This window comes from Cuculus canorus, chromosome 1 (assembly GCF_017976375.1).
Source record: "Cuculus canorus isolate bCucCan1 chromosome 1, bCucCan1.pri, whole genome shotgun sequence".
Classification (NCBI taxonomy): domain Eukaryota; kingdom Metazoa; phylum Chordata; class Aves; order Cuculiformes; family Cuculidae; genus Cuculus; species Cuculus canorus.
Window position 1 is genome coordinate 94,309,810 of NC_071401.1, and position 17,693 is coordinate 94,327,502.

Below are 17,693 nucleotides of genomic sequence, written 5' to 3' on the forward strand. Positions count from 1 at the left end.
AGAAAGTCAGTTGTGTTTTTTTCTCCTCTGCCTCACTTGAGAGGTTTTGTGTTGCTGCTTGTGACACAGGTTCCCCTGTTCTGGGGGAGGTTACTTGGGACAGAGGTGCAGGATGGGGATGTGGGATCCCAGCATTGCTGGGTGTCCCCAAACTAGGTCTGAGCCTGATAATGCCGCTCTCAGTGCTGCAGCTGCCTCTGCTCTCCTACCATCTCTCCTTGCCAGTTCCCTAACTCCCTGGAGACACAACCCTTCATTACATGGGTGCTTTCTTCTGATGGCTCTGTTTCTACTCATATCATAACCTACCAAGCCTCAGAGTGGAAAACTCGAGTCAATAGTTTTCTGGAGAGGTGTCTGCTAACTTCTTGCTTCATTCGCTAGTGTGTGTTCCTAATTTTAACCAAACTGCTCCGTTTTGATTTTCCTAAGCTGTGGATTTAACGCCCAAAAGCTCAAGTTGTTTTCACGCCCACTCAGTGAGGACCACACAACCGAGAAGCTACACTGCCTATCCATAGCAAGGGAGACAGCAGCTGCAGAGAAGGTGGGGAAGGCAACTACATGGTCCCCAGCTCTGCACCACAGCCTGCGGAGAAGGGACCATGCGGGCTCTCCAGAAGATCTACATAGGTGTGTGCTGCTGCGGCAGGTCTGCAGCACAGGGTGCTTGGTCCAACTTTGGGGGTATTTTGTCTCTTCGCTCTGCTGATTTGTGGTGGATGTGCACCAGGTTGTTGCTTGGGACCTTCAGGTTCTTAATCAACCAAAAATGCACAGCTGAGTAAAAAAAACCTCATCTTGCTGCTGTGGCTGTTCTCTGAGGGAGGGAAGTGTGTGGTTGTTTGGACCAGTGCGTTATTGGGTACCCTTCGGCATAGAGAGAGTTAAAGGTCCTCGGCACCCACCAGCCCTGGTCTAGGCAGTGTCTAAAATCAGTCCTAGACCTGCTTTATTTTTTTCCTTAAAAACAGGAAATGGAGCCCTGAAGGCTTTTTAACTGGAGAGAGAGTGAGGAGGGGGCATACTCCCTCTGCCCATATGCAGCCCTGAGCCTGACCCAGACTTGGGGGTCTCTCTCTGGTTTTTCTGTTTCTTCTCCTTTTTTCTCTCCCCCCCCACCCCCCCCTTATTTTGGCAGACTTTTTGGAATGTCTGGGAGCTAAGGGCTTTGGTTCATGGAGCAGAATTCTGAAGCAAGAAAAAGAGAAAGTTATAGACTAAACCACAGAAATGTAAACATGTCTGCAGCTAAAATAACTCCACTTTCATTGAAAACACTCCTCGCTCACAATCAGACTTCTGTGTGCGATGCTCAATAAAACTGCATGCTAATAGCAACCAATTAATACATTATGTAGTTCTACGTTAAAAAAAAACTGAGACCCTTTTAATTTATTTTCTTTTTTTTTTTTCTTTTTGCTTTAATCATTATTTTTAATTAAGGGAGTACTGGGTTTTCTGCTTTGCCCGCTGGCTCCGGGCTCTGCCCGCTGGCTGAGGAGCCCGGGAGAGCGGCGGGCGATGCTCTGCGGCCAAGCCAAGCCCGAGGAAGGTGCGGGGGCAGCGGCGGTGGCTGCGGGCAGGAGCGGAGGGACGGGACGGGACGCAGCGCCCGCATCTCCCCGGCCTCCCTCCGGGCTTTCCCATGGGAGTGCGGGCGCGTGTGTGAGGTGAGTGCCGCTGCCAGGGTCGGGGAGCATCCCCTCTCCATCCTCTCTGCCCCATCGGAGATCAGCCCTTCACCACCCTCTTTGCTCCACCGGCGCTCAGCCCCTCTCCATCCTCCCTGCCCCGCGGGGCCCTGGGGCGCTCAGCTCCTCTCCATCCTCGCTGCTCCATCGGAGATCACCCCCCCTCCATCCTCCCTGCCCCACCGGGCGATGAGGCGCTCAGCCCCGTCTGGGACAACCCAGTCTCCGTCTTTCCCCCTGTACTTTTATTTCCGCGCCCCGCGCTATCGCTCCCGCTGCCGCCTGGTGAGGGGCCAGGCTTTGGCTTCACGTCGGGTCCTCGTAACAACCGCACGCTTGTTCTGTCCCTTAAAACACGCTCTTGTTCGCCGCGCCGGGAGGAGCGGAGACCCTCCGAGCCGAGTCCAGGCGAATCCCCGGGAGCCCCGTCTCCCTCCCCCCCCCCCCGCGCCGAGGTCCCGCTCACCTCCAGCTCCGCCCGTCCCCCCGCCCGTCTCTCCCCCCGCTCCTCCGGGGGCGGCGGTGGGGAGCAGGGGGGCGGGGGGCTCGACGGGGGGGTGCCCGTGCCCCGGCGGCAGCGGGGGAGCCGGGGAGCAGCGGGGCTGCCCCGCTCGGCGATTGGCGAGAGGGAGAGGCGCCCGGAGCCCGGGGCCGGCGCGATGGGCTGAGCCCGTCCCGACTGAAGTGACTCACTCGGCAAACGCCGCCGTCCCCTCGCCCGCTCCCTCCCAGCGCTCCCGCCGGGCGCTGCCTTCCCACGGCGGAGACCCCTTTTCCCTCCCCGGGAGTCGCCCCGCTTTCTCCCGGTAAGTCCTTTTCCTTCGGGGCGATGGTGCGGCTGGGGGGGAGCGCCCGCCGGGTCCGGGAGCGCCGGAGAGAGCGGGGCGAGGGGTCCCCGGGGTTGGAGCGGGGCCGCCCGGGGCTCGGCGGCCGCAGCGGCGCATCCTCCGCGGGCGCCTCGTTGCGCGAGCCGCCCCCCTCCAACACTCCTTGGAGCGTCGGTGATGTTTGGTTTCGAGCCGGCTGCTGGCTTTCCGGGCATCGGTCTCTGGAATTATATCATCCTCCCCGCCGTCGTTTGTTGGTTTTTTTTTTTTTAAAGTGTTTTTTTTTTTTTTTTCCTGGTGTCTTTGCAATTCTTTCACCAATTCATCATTCAGTTAACTAATATCTCTACTGCGCCTTTTCAAAAGCTGACAAGCTCTTCCCTTGTAGGATAACCTTCCGCCACCTGAGTTGGTCTGAGGAGACAAGAGTTGGTTGTGGTGCTTTTAAGAGCTGTTGTGGTGCTTTTAGGAGTAAGCGCTGCGATACAATGTGCAGAGATCTATTTTGGTGACCAGATGACTCCGCTGTAGAGTTTGGAGTGTGTGTAATGATATTTACAAAAGCTGAAGTTGCAAGTTCTGGCTAACATAAACTTTCATTCATTGCTGCCTTTGCTAGGAACCCACAGTACATGTAAACTTACTGTTTCCTTAATGAAGTTTTTATTTGTATTCAAAGTGTCATTCTCTGAATTAACGCCATGCTTCAGTTCTGAAGTTATAGTTTGGAAATTACATCTACCCATGTAATTTTGAGTCCATTAGGAAAACCAGGATAGGTCTATGAACTGCACATGGAGAAATGTCACATTCCTTTGGCTTAACCCTTTAACCACTTCCCTGGTTTCACTGAAACAAGTAGCGCAGAAAAGGACAGCTTCTCACTAGGGTATGAAATGTAAACTTTTGTCAGGGTACGTGTATCAGGTATGTGATTTCAAACGTACCTGAACTGATATGAAAATCAAGGAAGAGAAATAGACCATCTGAGAACTTCCTAGTTAAAAGGAAATAAATAAAGGCACCCTCCCCCGTAAGCCATACTTAATATGGAACAAATATATTTTAATGTCATTTACCTTATCTCTTTCTTAAAGAACATTTAAAAAACCCTGAAGATATTGCTAATTGGAATAATATCATCCATTCTTATTTTCTCTTTTGTACATGGATATAGGCAAACAATGGCTAATGTGCCATGCAATTCTTTGAAAAACTTAGCAAGAAAAAATATCACTAACCACCGGGTTAGGGCTTTGAACAGCATCTGTCCCCACCTCCCACAATTTAGTCCCAAAGTTAAACAAATCATATAGTACTGGATAGAGTTACATGTTACAGGAATTTTATAAATGGCCTGTCAGTATAAGTCCTAGGTGTGATTAGTTGGGACTTTTTGCTCCTAAAGTGTTGCTCCATTTGGAGTGTAATTTATGTAGCATTTGGTTCTTAAAGATATATTCTACTAGATATACGTTAGACATTTTTTCCTTCTGATGATTTATGAGCAGTACTGACTGTGTGGCTTCCCTCTCTTTTAACCCAGTTTCAGCTCTTTGTCAGACACCAAAGAAATCTGGATATCTGAGTCCATTGCCGAGTTTCGATGATAGGAACCATGAGCTTAAAGTGCATATTGTTACAGACCTGGAAGTAGTGTCTCTTACTTCAAGTACACTTGTTTGTATATCAAAAAGTTAGACCTTTTCTATCTGAAATACCAGTTTGGGTCCTATGGTAGTGTTCAAATGACAATGGCACCTATGATCAGTGTTTTCACCTTTGCAATGTGGATGCGTCTTTGCTACCTGCCCTTCTGTGGGCAGTTTATTTTCTGTTTGCACCTAGAGTTATGTAAACAAATACAAAACCCTGGGATGACTTTTGTAATCCAATTGGTTTGAATAATGCCACATGAGCAAAATACCTGGCTACTGATGAAGCAGATCTTTCCCCATAGTCCTTTCTCCAAAACACCAGCACCTCACTATCAAAATGTGAGGCTCATGGCACTGGTTCCCCCTCTGCAGAGCGCTTTAATTTGTCCACTTTATCAAGGTCCTCATATACATCAATTTTTCCTCTCAGTTACCTACGCTCCAGTGAGGATCAAAAAACATGAAAAGCTTTTGCGGTGCTGATGGCATCTAGTAGCCCTGAAACACTGCATGTTACATTTCATTCTTTTCCTTGCCCCCTGCCTTACCAAATGCTCCAGGAGTTGTTAGCAGGTAACAAATAATTTAAAATGTTTGGGTTGAAATAACCCCTTTCTCTTAAAATATCAATAGCATTGGGTTTTAGGGTTTTCCCCCCCCCACTGTCAGGAAGCTTGTCATTTTCTTATAAGTGAACATTTTTTATTTTTCTGGGAAAATGCAGCTCTAAGGGCAAACCATACTTCTTTTAATCATGCAAGTAGCTCTGTGGAAATCTGCGTCCCAAACTTGAGATGGAAGCTGTTGACAGAGGGTATGGTCAGAAAGGGCCCTTTGGGCCCGATCCATATCAGTTAAGGTCAGCGGTGCAGGCTTAGCCTTGAGTGCCTCATGCTGTCTGCAGTGTTTCTCTGCTCTATAGCTGGTAAGGTAGGCCAGGGATTAGTTTATGCTTTGTACGTCAGCTTTGATTTAAAATGCTTTTGTCTAAAAAAAAAAAAAAAAAAAAAAAAAAAGGTTCACGTTGTTAAGATATTTTCAGCCTGAATTATAATGATATTTGTCTTGGGTTGAAAGAATTACGTTTTGTGCAATAACACCACACTGTTTTTCATTATACCCACAACTGGCCACTTTCACAGCCACTTGAATATTTTTAATTTCCCCATGTGGTTCTAGCCATGCAGTTTTTGACAGGCAGGTTTCCCCATAAAGCTAAGCATCCTTTTGTCTTTTGCCTAGATTGAAGATTTGAGTCACAGGAATTTGTATTATTTTGGCATTTTAGAACATTTTAGAAGGTAATGAAATAAGTGGAGAAAATCTAATACATTTCCTTCACATCGTAGCTAACTAGTGTAGGTAGAAAACTGGCAGTCTAAAATTACTTTGCTAAATTTAAATGTTACTGAAAAGTAGGCAATAGGAAAAAATTGAAGGGTATATCTAAATATGGTGTTGCGGACATATCTGTTATATTTAAACTGCATTTTAACCTCTTCTATTTATATTTAGTGGTATGTGTATAATCTGGAAGGCTTGATTGAGTTCAAGAAACAGTAATTTCACAATGAAAACCAAGAGTTTGTTCTACTGGGGACATAGTGCATGTCCTTGTTAATCAGTGTATATATCAAAACTCAAATGTATACAGTGAGCTGTATTTTATGTTGTTTAAGAGTGAAAATGGTGTTTGATCTAAAGCAAGCATGAATAGATTTGTAAAAAACTTGCTTCCCATATTGCTGTGGCAAACACATATTCTACTGGCTTCTTTGTCACTTTTTCTTGCGTGGAGCATGAGACTGCACTGTGGGGTTCATTTGCATCAACTTACCTTTGCTATGGCCCATTCTGAAATGCTTCTTTTTAATTTAGAAAGCTATCATGGGAAGTGGATTGTTATTGCATGCTGCTTGCATCAGATGAAATCCCTCCTTGGCACAACTTCATTCCAATAAGAAAAACTTATTCCAGGAACAAAATACATAGTTATTTTTGTTTGATAATGCATCGTATAAATATTAATTGCCTGCCCAAAGAGAAAACAATAAACATATGTTTTCATTTTAGTTGGAGATACAACAGGCTTTGATAAGGATGGTTTAAAACTAGGGGCCTCTACTTGTAGCCACAGGAGCTCTTCAGCTGAACTCGGAGCAGCCGCTCATGTCTGGCAGATTGCTGTTGTGCCCAAGTAGCTAGAAAGTTGGCGGCTTAGTTTTGAATTGAGGTCTTCTCTTTTTATTAATTTTGATATGGGCACTAAGTGATGATACCCAGGTGCTTATTAAAGTGCCTTGACATTAGCATTACTTTCAGCTTTCTCACTGTCCACTAAAAGATGCCATGCTTCTGTTTGTCCTTTTTGCAGGGCGAAAGCAGCACGCTGCCCGGGTTTTTAGACACTCTGTGGTATCGGTAGGATATTAAAAAGCTGCTGCCTCTTTCAGATGCTGCTCCTCCAAATGCATATTGATTTCTGTTGTGTTTCAGATCTTCTGAATTTATCAGGTAGTCAGTAGCTTTGAACTACATGTGCCTTATTAGTTGCCTATTTAAGAAAGAAAGGTTGGCTTGTAGGAAATGATAAGCACCGGGAGGCTCGCAGTTCTGCATGAGGCAAGTTAAACAAATCTGAGCTTAAAAGTGGTTTCAATCAGCTCCGTTTAGACACCCAAGTTTTCAGATTTCTCCAAGAGGTCCGTAATGAAACAGGCTTGTTTTCTTTTCACCTCGCAAGGAAACAGCAACAGGAGAAAATCCCTGATAGCTTTTGCACCAGCTTGAATAACCGGTGGCTGCGGGAGAGCAATTTAGGGTGTCAGACTTTATGCTGGGGAGCATAAAGGAGTTTGAGATCATTGCTGTTAAGTCAGGGAATGCTGCCTGTGGCTAGCACACAACAGTGGCCCTAATGAGAGGAGAGGGGTCACAGTCGTCACTGCAGCACCTGGGCTGTCAGCTGGGATGCTATGGGGTTGCAGAGGCAGACCTGGTTAGGGCTGTGCAGGTGCGAGTGGGTCAGAAATAGGTTCCCTTCCCTATTAACCTCCTCTCATCCCAATTATATCGCCTGCTGAACTTGCATCTTTTCCTTCTGCCTTTTACTAGCTGCTGTAAGTGGTCAGTAAGGTTCTTTTTATTTATTTATTTATTTTTGTTTTGCTAATATTATACTGTTAGTAAAGATGCATTTCGTTAACTGTTCAGGTCTTTTTTGTTTTGCTAGTGTCCTAGTGCTGGGAGTGATAGCTTGCTGCCCTGTAAACTACTTGTGACAAAATGTTTCGTGAAATCTGATTGATTTCTTATAATTTGTGAGTCACGTATGCTTACCAGTTCGAGCTTTCCATAATACCTTCAGGCTTTGCATTGAGTTTATTACTTTACTTTTAGCTTGTTGAGTATGAATGTACACAGGGTATATGACCTGATTTGACTGAAGCAGACTGTTTCGAGAAGTCACATACTTTTTGATATTCAGTACTTAATGTGTGATTTGTCTTAGTGCGATTAAATGTGTACGTAAATATCTTGTGGATTTAGCAAATTGCACAATCTACCTATTTTATAAGTGACTCATTATATGAAAACACATAATGAAACATGGCAATCAAATAATTCGCTTTTGACAAATGCATTTCTATTGTGGCTTATATTCTTCAGTGTAATTAAAAAAAAAATTATAAAGAAAAAAGTGTAGTAGTTATGCGGAAATAAAGTCCTCTAAGCAAAATTCAGTTTTCTAAGAAGGTTTTGTCAGTGCTGAATAAACCCTGCAATAAATTTAAACCTGGTGTTTTAATATTCTGTTTATAAAACGAACTGTTCTCTATAGAGTTCACAAATTATACACAAAGGATTTATTGTCAACTACTAAAGTAACATTAATATATTGCATTTACACATGCTTGAGACCAAACTGAAAAATCTGCTTGAAAAAGGTGCTTGCAGGACTCTTGCAAAGCAGATATAGTAAAAGTTCTCCATCATTTCTCTAAAAAACTGCTGTTAACATTGGTTATTGAGATTATAGTTGGTTCTTCAAAAGCTTATAGATGGTAGGTTTTTTGCGCAGGTTTGTGATTGTGCCATTAAACGCAGGTTTGAGAAGGAAACAGAGGATTTTAAATCAAATAAAGATCTAGTTTGGTCCTGGTGGGTATCTTGTGCCTTCTTCCAAATTTCATGAGATTTGTCCAGAATGTGCAGCTGGGGATTTGGGCCAGTTCTCTTCACTTCTTTGTGGCGTTTGTAAGTTCTCTGATATTTTTATGTATTTATAGCAAAAATCCTGTAACGTGCTCTATATCTCTTGCAATCAAGACAACTAAATCATCTGTCACCAATACGTATGTCAGCATCCTGAAACCACAAAGAGCACTTCTTGATAGGCACAACCAAGGCTTCCTTTCAGCAAGGCAATTCACCAACCTCTTGAAATGAAGAGCATGGAGAAATCTGAACCTTGGATCTCAATTCTTCTATGCAGAGAAGCCAGTTCTATGTGATGAGACTGAAAAATGGTTTTAGGAGGATAGGATTCACCTAACCTAGCTGTAGCTCTCTAAATATCAAGCATCCAGTTAATAATAATTGTGTAAGTTCCCTCCCTGGTCAGAGGACAGGTTAATCTTGCCAGTCAGAGCTGATGATGTTAGTTTGGGAAAATCACTGAAGATTCATCCTCTGTCCATCAATTTAGGTAGGAATCCAGGCCGCAGGACCAGGTATCTTAGATTTCAGATGGCTGGCATTGAGTGCAGTGAATTCTTTATGCAGGGACCAATCTAGGCCCCAGCAGGTGATCTTAGAAAGGCTGAAGGAAAAACATAAGTAAAAGTATAGCAGAGAGACCGGATGAGTGTTTTACAGTCTGAATGGGAACGAATCTTATTGCTTATTTATTATTTTTATTTTAAAGTTGATCCACTACACAATCATTTCATTTTTACTGTCATACTACCTTTTTACTGACCGGTTTTAACACCAGCGATAGAAACATTAGACATTAGAAATAGCAATGGAAGCCCTTTTTATGCTTTCTGCACTGCTGGCAAGTTCATTGAAAAAAATGAAAAATTAAGACATTAAGTGCGCTTTTTTACCAGTAAAGTAAGATAGAAATGTTTAATACTGCTGTCTTTCTATAAAGATTCTCTTCTAGTCATGCAGGAAATAGTAATATCCATTTAAGTTATGTTTGTAAAACTGGTCCAATATCTCATACCACGCAAAAGGGTTTTACCAACCATATAGGTGATACCTTCGCCTCTGTACTTTGCTTAAATATCTCAAAGCACATATATGGGAAGGTTGCTTTGGAGAGGCCTTAAGTTCTGTACCTGGCCATGGGCACAGGAACAGTTTTTGGCCCTTGACTGATGTCTTTGTGTGAAATTGTCCGTGTAACGAGTGCAGCTTAACTCTGAAGCTGCAGTCAGTCTTGCATATTAGCTCTGTGAGAGCTAGCAAGATGGAGGTGCAAGCTTCATGTTTGTTGTTTGCTAGTGATTTCCATGACAGTTTAGAGAAAAGACTAAATGTGAGCCCAGGGAGCTCAGGTTGTGGTTGGTCTGCGGAGAAGTAATGTGGGACAGTGGGTCAGGTTTGCCAAAGGGCATAGGAGCTGGGGCGGAGGGAATCAGAGCTATTCTCTTCTCTGCCTCTCAGTTAACACCACCCTGTGTGATGTGCTGTGCCATGCCTGGCATAGGACAGGGAAATCGGAGGGCAGCAGCACTGCCATCTGAGACACCCACAGAGACCCATCCCGCCGTCGCTTCTGCCCCTCATACTAAGTTAATAGGAGTCCTGATGGGTTTTGGTCCAGGATAGGATTTATATAACTCCCTCTTTGCTATGTTGATTCTACACAACTAAAGAGGAGTGAGAAAGTAGTAAAAATCTATTTTGGTCACTAAAGTAAGCAGACATGACTCAGAATATTCACTGGGAACAGAAATGCTGGATGAAAAGGTGCCATTTTTACATAGTCACTTTTCTGACCATGCCCTTTAAACTCTTACAAAAATAGAATACTTACTCTGGCACTTCTCTTGGAAAGCAGAAATAGGAGTGGGAGCAAGGGTGTTTGCTGCACTTCAGCCTCTGCTTTCAAACTGGACAAACTGTGCAAGTTTTGCAAGGCATATGAAACATATGTTTAACACCAGGAAAAATAGAAAGAAGGCATTTTAATTTTGTGGGGAGGGGATTTGGGCTTGGATAGTTTTAACATTTGTAGTGGAAAAGTGTCATTCCTAGTTCCTGCCTGTTGACGGTTGGATGTATTCTGGCTAGCCCTCCGTGCCAATTTCTGGCATTCCTGTGTGCCTGCAGAAGTACAGTTCAGATCCTTTTGACCACTGACTCTGGGTTCCTCTTGGACAGTGCAAGGTGAGTGGTCTGAGCTGAACACGAGCCTGAAACCACATTGACGTAAGCTATGAGTGTTTATGGACTTGTGAGGAAACGAATCATCACTGGCAGCCAGAGTGCTCAAGTGGTAATGTTGACGCTCAGGTGAGATGCAAGTACCTCCCATGCTGGAGGCTGAGTGCCTGTCCAGCTCCTGAGGAGGCTGTTGGAGCTGAGCTACTCTGCACCAGCTGTGGACCTGCCCCAGCGGGATCCCCATCCGTATCAACTCTCCCCTGCATTTCGTGGAAAGGTTTAGCAAGGCAAATAATTTCACAAAAAATTACTTGCAGCTAAGTAGGTGATACTGAATTTTTGAACTCTCATCTCTTTTTTTTTAAAAATTTTTTTGATGGCTTGGTAGGAAGTGAGAGCCTGGCTGGTGCACAGAAACTCAAAACTGGTTGTGTACTGCACCACGTGTGCTTATAGGTGTTCATCCGTCCTGTTCTCCTTTGGACCGTTGCTGTCTTGAAAAGAAAAGCAACAAGCCTGTTCAACATATTTACCATTTTTGGTTGGTTTTATATGGAAACAAACCACTAACCCATAAATTCCTCTTCTCCACTCCAGAATAACCCATGAAAGAGTTTGAATACTCTGAATTTGTGTTCAGTGGATGAAATCTTGACCTTGCTGAAGCAGCTGAAGCTTCTCAGTTGATTTCTTGAGTGGGTAGAGCTCTTCAAGTTAAGATTTTGTTCTTCATGTTTCTACTAGGCCTGGAAAGCTGTAGAAAAGTTTTCACTCCGGTGACTTCCTAAAGCCTTAATTCTCCCCAGTTACTACAGCATTTAAAGGCACTATCTTTTTAGCACAGGAAACAGACACTGCATTTTCTCTTGATAAAATTTCACTTGTAGGAGCTCAGAGAACTTCCACTTTCTCTGTGTGGGTTCATCTTTCATGGAGGAAGAGACAGGGGTCATACACCTGCAGGCCTTATGACTCCCTCCTGCTGCATCTTTGGCCTCCTTCCAGTCCTTTGGCAGCAAGAAGGGAGTGAAGATTTGCTGTCAAGGTTTCCTGTTTTAATTCCTCACAAGACCTGGTAGCTTATTTTTGCAGGGGAATCCCAATTGCTCTGTTTTAAATTTGAACAGCAGTTTGGATATGATGACATTTACAGCCAAAGAGCATCACCTATCACCTCCTCCTCTTGCAGTGGGACAGGTGATTTCAACAAGCAAGAAGAGGAAGGTTGCAAGCCCAACAGGCTTGGTGTACACGCGGACTGTCACTAAACCAACACTAAATGGCCATGAATATAGACTACCCTTCTCAGCCCAGCTCATATTGTCTGTCAATAGCTGAGACTATCATGGGGAAACTTTAAACTCCAGCTTTTGAGTAAAGCTGGTTTAGAAGTTTTCTATGTTCAGGAAGCCTGTGTACTTTCTCTTACTAGCACTGAAACAGTTTCAAAAGACAAACTCACCCAAGGAATAAGCAGCACCATGAAGCACAGCATGTAATGAAGGGTCTTCGTTTATCTGCCATTATGGACTGGGCATAGAGGTCACACCTGGGTGCGGAGGATCCTGCTGCTCTGAGCACAGTCTGCCCTAGATGGTTGCAGCTGGGGGTCTGTCGGGGTTAGCAGTAGGGTTTATAATGCCGTATGCCAGTGTTTCCTAACTGTTATGAACTGAAGGGCTGCAGTTTTTATAATTATACCGCTTTTTTTTTTTTTTTTTTTTTTTTTTGTGTATGCATGTCTGGTGATTGTTTGCTAGGGGCAGGGGGAGCGAATGAGGACCTTAGCTTTTAGATAAACAAAATGTTGCTGTTGTGCTGCTATAATTATAAGGATTTTAAAGTGGGTATTGACAGCAGTTCAGATCTGGTTCTCAACTATGCCTGCTGGCAAGTAGTGAGATGTCTACCAGCTCCTAAGGAGAGCCTTATTGCAGGCTGTGAGAATAACTCATTAACCAGTTAGTCAATGGCGGTGTTACTCCACATATGGTCTGTGGGCTGCTGGTGGTCTGGAAGACATTAGAAAGTGATCTGAGAAATGACTGCACAAAAAAGGCAGAAATAACCCCACATGGACAGATTCACGTTCCCACACCACTGGCAGGTATGTGCCTATGTCAGCAAGTTGCCCTGAGTCAGCAAGCTGTGCCAGGTTATGATTACTGTAGCCCCTCTCGTGTGAGCCCAAATGGATGGGTCTTGAGTAATTGCACATGAGGACAGCCTTTACTCGATCACATAGATGTGGAACAAGCATTCCTTCATTAAGGAGGATAAACGCTTTGCCTCCTCTTTCTTGTGTTTTTGCAGCATGGGATGGACTAAGGGATGCTGCTTCTGCATCCCTGTTGCTAGCGGTAATGAATGCTACAGGGAAACGGACGGCGGCGAGCCCATTTCCTTCACAGTGGGAGGAAAGTAGTAATTCAGGAGACCATTAAACATTAGAAATACTTCTATGAGGTCCCTACAAAGATACACTCCATTTAGATTAAAGTCCCCTAGGGCCAATTATCTTGGAAGAACATAAGAACTTAAACAAAAGCTGAATTAGGTATGCTGCCCACCAATGGTTTTGAACAAAAATGGATGCAGTGAGAAAACACTTGTGTATTATGGAAGTGAGAACATTTAGAGTAGGTCTGTGCAATAACCAACTTTTACTGTTCCCCCAGGATCAGTATGCACAGGAAATATCTGTGGCATGCTTGCTTTTCCTGGAGATGACAGCAATCCTGTGGCAACCACTTGGTAATATGTGCTCAATACTATTCAAAATGTCAGGCTGTTGTTTTATGAATGTGTTTTGATTTTCTGGTGCTTGGCTTTCTACCCTTCCTAAACTTGCCAATTCCAACCCCGGGACGCTTCTCTAGTGCCATTCGGTCACTGTGATAGTGCCTCCATTTGTCTTAGCGCTAGCATTGGGATGAGGCTTGAGATAAAAGGGAAGCAAATAAAAGTCCTTAACGCTCCTTGTGTGGAAGGACTGTGGCCTGTTCTGGTCTCTATCTGGGTGACTGTGTACTCTTGGAGGTGGAGACATGACTTAACACCATGTTGTAGCTGGAGGGTTAGGACAAACAAATTCAAAACACTTTGTTTCAGTTAATGTTTTCTAATAGTGGGCTGAGTAATTTGCACAAGACTACAAAGCAGTGTTTGATACTAGCATTGATCTTAAGGTCTGCCTTTGCTTCAGGTGTTGGACCACAATTTTAGTTGACCCTTTAGTTATTTGGAAATAGACATGAGTGTTGTTACTCACTAAACTTTTAGGCAAGGGATTTTGAAAATGAGTCAGTTCTAAGACAGTGGAGCAACAAGTTCCTAAAAGTGTTTACTGATGCAAATTGCTGCCTGGTCTTGAAACAGCCTCATCTATTTAACATTATAAAAGAACTTTCTTGAGGGAAAACATAATAAACGGTCTGAGGTCTAATAACGGACATGCAAGCCTGAGAGGTTTTAAAAGACTGCTTGCTTAAATAAGAATCATTAACGTTGTAACTGATAATGAGAAAAATGCTCATGTCATTAGTGGTTTACCACTTTGTTTCTGAAAGGAGGAAAACAATTTCATAAAAGAGACCACAGACTGTCCATTTTCAGCCTCAGTGTAGGGTGAATGCTTCAGCAAATACAAACGTAATAATTTAAAATAATAATTCAGTGTTTCTGTTTGGGAAACATGGTTGAAATGCTCTTTGAACATGTGAGTGTGTGGTGATGCAGGGCTCGGTGGCAGCAGCTGAGGGTGGGTGCCATGGCCCACTCTGGTATGACTCAGGGTGATCCAGCACCGCTCCAGCACCGAGTGTCCGTACCCAGGCTCCAGAGCGGGGAACCAGCTCATCCTCCCACTGGGAGCAGTGCAGGTGCAATTCAAGCTTTCAAGCCTGCATTTAGGCTCCTCACCTGGATGAGAAATTCTCTCTTGCCTTCCCCCGGTAATGGTGAGGACTTAGGGGGTGGTTGAGGACAACCTGGGATCATTTCTGTTTTGTCCCTGGTGTTGTGTGCTGCAAGACTAGTTAAGGATTTTTAAAATGGTTAAACTTCAATCCCAGCTAAGCATGCTGTTAGGCAAAATAAAAGATACTGGGTCTGGGAGGCACCTTGTGCCCCAGGGCATCACTGGGACTTTGTGGCTGAGGAGCAGCATCAGTGGCAGTGTTATGACCTAGTTTAATGTGTCCATTAATAATAATTAATAATGTGTCCATTAATTAATAGCCAGCTGCTATTTTCTTTGAGGATGGCCCCTTCGCCTTCTTCTGCGCCCGTTTTTTTCCCTGGGCAAACTAGGCTGGACCCTAGTCAGGTTAGTGAAAGAACTGGTGTTGACCTCAGACAGAACTAAATGAAACTTTTGAGAAGACCTGGTGTTTCCTTCTGTGAAAGCTAAGTTTGGGACTCAGTGCACTATATTCTAGCTTTGTCTTTACTGGGAGTAGCTGGAAGTGGAAACGTTCTCTCAGACTATCTCTGTAAATACAACTACACTGGGTTTTACTGATCCTTCATGCAGTCCTATTACATTGACTACAGTGTTTTCTCTTACATAAAAATGGAAAGTTTCCCCAGCTTCCCCCATGAAAATGACTGTTGTACCTTCTTCAAAATGAAAATTAGTCAAACAAGGAGCACAGCCAGGCAAATAATAAGGGAAACAGAATGGTGCCAAGGTGTATTTTTATGGAAATGCTCTCTGAATAGTATTTACATGAAGAGGCAACTTACTCACAGATGTAGGCTCAGTTTACGTGATGGAGAATGTGATTCATAACACCTTGAACTTGTCACAGTTTATAAATTTTTCATGTATTTTAAGTTTAGGCAACAGAGAGGCCATATTTAATACAAAGGTTTTCTTCTTTAATTCATTGTAATCCCCAAAGGTAGAAAATGAAAGCCAGGGGAAAATAAAATGGAGGCTTGCAGAAGAAACATTTGAAATATAAAGTAAATGTCAATTATATTTGAAATACAAAGTAAGTTAATCTATAAAAAAGAAAACTTTCAATATCATAAAAAGTGAGACTTGACCTTTCAACAGCATCATAGTTATAACAATGACTTATAAGCCTGTGTCAATCTGTATAGGAGTCCTCTTAGTGCAGGAGCAAGAGTGCCTTAAACCCAGCAAAAACTTGGATTTTTCTCCTTTATGTTAGTGGAAACAGGATAAGAGGAACACTATAAAAATGAGAAATGAAGGATGATTGACATTAACATTCCAAAAACAGAAGAGAGAAAAAAAGCACAACAGTAAAACCATCAGCCCATATTTGAACATTTAAACACTTTTTTTTTGAGATTTTCTAGCCTTTTCAATGAACTGGTCTCTAAATGGCCCGTCTGATTTTACAGTAGGCTTAAAAGCTATCAGCTGCTGCAAAGGCTGATTTTTGGAATCTTAGTTTTCCCTTGTTTCTAGGATTTTTTCATCTCATACTGTTTAAGTTTGAAATGTGCTGAGAGAGCAAGTCTTGTGACAGCTTTAGAATTTTTCAGCCTATTTCTGCATATCACTTTCTGAAAAAAATAGGAGTGTGCTTTTTTTAAAAAAAATTATGATAGCTTATAACTTGACATCATTGCTGTTCTAATAGTAATAATATTATAATCATCATCATCATCATCAAGGTTTGTTATACTGACTATAGTCAGTAAGCATAGTCTCCTGTAATCTCAAAACTCGTCACCATGAATTCGAATATGGTTGTGCACAAGTTTTAAAAATAAAGGCACATGTCAAATACTATAATGTCTTCATAAATGTCTGCACCGGAGATTTCATTACAGAAGAACTTTGAAATAGGTAGCCCCTGGCTCTGGTAGTTGGGAAGTTAGATGAATGACTGCCATTTTTCAACAATATTAGATTTGCCAAAAGGACAGAAAAAGGCATCCGAGAAGGAGATGGTCAATCTGTGATTAGATTGGGTCGCAATGTTAAAAAGAGGTAGAAGATGGTACCTCTTAGAGATAGGTAGCTCCTTTTCTTCCCCCATACTGATGTAGGTCTGTTCCCTGCATCTCAGTCGGTTGTGGAGTTGGGGATCTATGTTAAGATTGAGGACCTTACAGCAAGGAGCCATGGCAAGATCTGCCACAGCGGATCATCTTCCAGCAGGAGCAGCTGGGAGTCCATCCCCTCTCACTGGGTGACAGTGAGCAGTGTCTTTGCTCCTCTCTCTGAACCTCCCAGGCTGGCGTGAAGCCCAAATAATAAATGCAGCAAGCCATGGAAAATGCATTGGTAGCGTGTTCTGATATGGGTGAAAGCAAGAAGTGCTACTTCATTGAGATCTGACTTTAAAAGGTCTGTGTAGGCATAGAAGCACCATTGAGAAACAAAAGTACAAGTGGCTTAGCAAATATTGTGGATGGCAGTGGCTGTCCTGGGGTGAGTGAATACAGGGCTGTGTTCAATCTGCTGCAGTTGATAAATTGTTTGTGCTGTGCTTCCAACTCTGCAAAGTCATAAATGCATTTGAGTAAATTACAGCCTGGGGCTGTTTATCATACCTTGTGTCACCTGGAGACATGTTTCACTACAAGAAACAATTTACAGGACATTCCCCTAAAAGGAAGAAATCTGTTTGTATCGATGCATGACTTCCTACTATCTCTGGTTAACCCCCACCCCCCACATGCCCACAAATGTATTCATGCATCGCCTACTTAGCACTAGAAAGGGGATATTACATCTCTAGGTTATTTCCCCAGTACTTTTATTTTTCAACCCACTACAGGAAGGGTTCATAAAGTATATCCAGAAAGATGTTTTTGTTCCCCCACATTGGGTTTCAGTCCCAAGACTGCCAATTAAATTATCCCATAAATCCTCCATTATAGGTAGTAAAACCTAATTTTAGATTTCCTGCCCACTCTAGTGTCCTGCCTGATTGCTACCAGTTGGATAGAGGCTCAACCTGTTAAGCAGACAATTGCAGTGAATTGACTGTTTCTTTCTGTGCCACATGTGGAGAACTTTTTAATATATGGCATTTGCTCATAATTCTCTCTGGCTATTTTCTACCTTTTAGTTGCTCAGACTTTTTTTTTTTAAGACTGAAAAGTAGACATCTGTAATGTATTCTTTT

The 17,693-nt window shown here is 43.2% G+C and overlaps 1 protein-coding gene across 2 annotated transcripts in view; it reads left to right on the forward strand.

Annotated features, from left to right (window-relative positions):
• Window positions 1-2,302: 2,302 nt before the first annotated feature.
• Window positions 2,303-17,693, forward strand: part of ERG (ETS transcription factor ERG) — a 144,476-nt gene continuing 129,085 nt past the window's right edge. The window contains exon 1 of one of the 2 annotated variants that reach the window (XM_054076545.1): window positions 2,303-2,500. The gene's annotated coding sequence lies outside the window, so the exon portion shown is untranslated. The remainder of the gene's footprint in view (window positions 2,501-17,693) is intronic. The other variant, XM_054076580.1, reaches the window with a different exon arrangement.